This window comes from Coenobita brevimanus, chromosome 58 (assembly GCF_032717465.1).
Source record: "Coenobita brevimanus isolate Jiangsu-jjx chromosome 58, ASM3271746v2, whole genome shotgun sequence".
NCBI lineage: Eukaryota > Metazoa > Arthropoda > Malacostraca > Decapoda > Coenobitidae > Coenobita > Coenobita brevimanus.
In genome coordinates this window covers 10634055-10636753 of record NC_137011.1, presented here as the reverse complement: position 1 = coordinate 10636753, position 2699 = coordinate 10634055, and the positions used below count along the sequence as shown (strand labels likewise).

Genomic DNA, 2699 nt, shown 5'->3' with positions numbered 1-2699 from the left:
GTCTTGTTTCATTTTCCGCACCTCAGTTGTGGTTGGAATATGTTTTAAGATTGTTAAAGGTTCAGTGTGTTGAAAGAAAATAGGGAAATTAAAATGAAGTCAATTGTTTTAGAAATCTGGCCTTACTGTGCATGTGCGATACAGTATACATACATACATACATACATACATATACACACACACACACACACACATATATATATATATATATATATATATATATATATATATATATATATATGTCTATCTATCTATTGCCAGATGCCATAATCCCATAAGGGGTGGCCATTTGACTCTGAGTTATTTGTTTTACAGGGAGGGGCACTAACCCTCCACCAACCCACTTGCTGACATGTAGGGAGCACGTGTGGTTTGGTTATATGGCTACCACCCAGAGTTGTAAATGGTTTCTTGGCTTACAGGAAACCATTTGGCTTGTCACTCAATGGAAGCCATAATTTTTCTCTTCTTTGAGCTCCTGGATCCCTGGCTGTCATCATCATCATCCTCATTGTATTTGAGCTGAATCTGCTCCACAGACTCCGCCTCCTGGATCTGTTGACAGTGTTCAGAGGAGTTCTCCGATATCCTTTCAGCCACCTGCTTTATGGCTTCCATCCATGCTTCCCTGTCACTGGCTGACAGCATTGAATGTCCTTTCTATGACAGTTGTCCAATGAAGACCACAGATAATAAAGGTTTTAGTGCGGGGCCTCTCCGTTTTCAGAATCTGACATCGCATGACGGTGAAGTTGTTGAGCGGATCGTCAAGGCCATGCTCGGGTTTGGTCTTAAAGCCAAGCAGTGTGCCATCTTCAAAGAGGAAGAAGTAGCGCTGCCGCCAGTTCTTGATGTGCTCACCCCGCTTGTTGAGCCAACCCTCCTTCACAATCGCTGGCGTTGAAGTTGCTCCCGCCTCCCCCATCCTGCCTCCAGTTCCCGGAGACTTCTTAATAAACTATGTATGATGGCTAACAATCTCTCTCTCCCTCTGCTTAGGCCAAATATATTCTCGCACCAGCAGCAGGTCGTCCTAGCTTAGTGTTACCACCATCACCACTATCCACTGGCCCAGGGAACATCACAACAACATCACTCCACTAGTACCCCTCAATCTCAGCTGTTGAGTATGTATGTATGTATGTATGTATGTATGTATGTATGTATATTCTTGGAGATGATAGTATAAAGGAAAATTACGTTGTGTGCTTTGTGTGTATATACGTGCGTGTGCTTTTACGTATGGATATAGTATGTATGTATGTGTGTGTGTTTTATGTGTGCTAATTCCCCCAAATTCTTTGGCTACGAAATAAGAAAAATCTGTTTATTTTCCCTCTAATGTCAAAAAATGTGATTTTTCTGGGAGAAGACCACCGTAGGTAAAAAAGAAAAATGTTTTGTTTAAATTTTTGGCCGACATTAATAACTTTGTTCATTATTCTAAGGAAAAAAAAAAACTGTCAACTTCAAAATGTAATAGTTTAAGATTCAATTATATGAACCACAATCAGTCTCGTAGCTCTTGAGCAGAGAGGAAAAAATAAAAGATTAAAGGGATAAATGTGGTAGAATGGAGAGAGAGAGAGAGAGAGAGAGAGAGAGAGAGAGAGAGAGAGAGAGAGAGAGAGAGAGAGAGAGAGAGAGAGAGAGAGAGAGAGAGAGAGCAGGGGAAGGGAAAAAAAGAAAGGGAAATGAAATAAATTATAAAGGTAGAAGCAAGCAGCTAGTTTATCCTTTCAGAGGAGGAGGAGGAGGAAGAGGAAGTGGTGGTGGTTGTGGTGGTGGTTGTGGTTTCGTCAGGGCATATCTGAAAGGAGGATTTCATCAGAATGGAAAACGAAAAAGAAGAAGAAGAAGAAGAAGAAGAAGAAGAAGAAGAGGATGATGATGATGATGATGATGATGAGGAGGAGAAGAAGGAGGAGGAGGAGAGGGAGGAGGAGGTTGAGAATGATGAGAAAGAAGAGGAAGGAATGGGAGGAGGAGGTGAAACGAAAGAAGGGGGAGAAGCAAAGACAACGGGGAGGCGAAATGGAGAAAACGAAGGGAAGAGGAGGAAAAAGAAGGCGGAGAATGGAATAAAAGGAGAGAACAGACATTCAAAAGACAAAATATGACCAAACAAAAAATGAAAGAAAGAAAACAAAGAGGTATAAAAAAGGAAGAAAAAGAGAAGGTTTCGTGTGGGTATATCCAACACGAGGATTTCATCAGAGCTGAGGATTTGCGGGTTGAAATATTAGCAGCCCCGCGGTGGTGGTGTGGCCAAGGCGTTTCTCAGGGCAAGAAGAGCCGGGTCAGATCCACCAACCAGACCCAAATACAAGGCTGGGTCTCTGTCACCCGCCTCTCGCCCGCAGATAACTCTCTCCAATACAATGGCCGTTTTATTACACCTGTGCACAGGCTAGTGTGAACGGGGTATTTTGCTTGAAATGTGTGTGTATGTGTGTGTTTTATGCTTAGAAGATGAGTGTGTGTGTGTGTGTGTGTGTGTGTGTGTGTGTAAACAAACTCATTCAATTTTGATGCTCTTTTAGCGAAGGCTTGTGGTAGATTAAAGTTAAGACAGGAAAGAAATTATTCAATTTAGGAAACGACTGACAAATAAACCTGCCTCAGACTACACCTCTAGATGTCAAACCGCTTCACTTGTTTGTTCCTCCAGAGACTGGCACCCATCTTGACATTTTTTT

At 42.1% G+C, this 2699-nt stretch overlaps 1 pseudogene; it reads right to left on the bottom strand.

The window, feature by feature from the left end:
- Window positions 1-438: 438 nt before the first annotated feature.
- On the bottom strand, window positions 439-925 carry LOC145402602 (RAC-alpha serine/threonine-protein kinase pseudogene; annotated as a pseudogene).
- Between the last annotated feature and the right edge of the window lie 1774 nt (window positions 926-2699).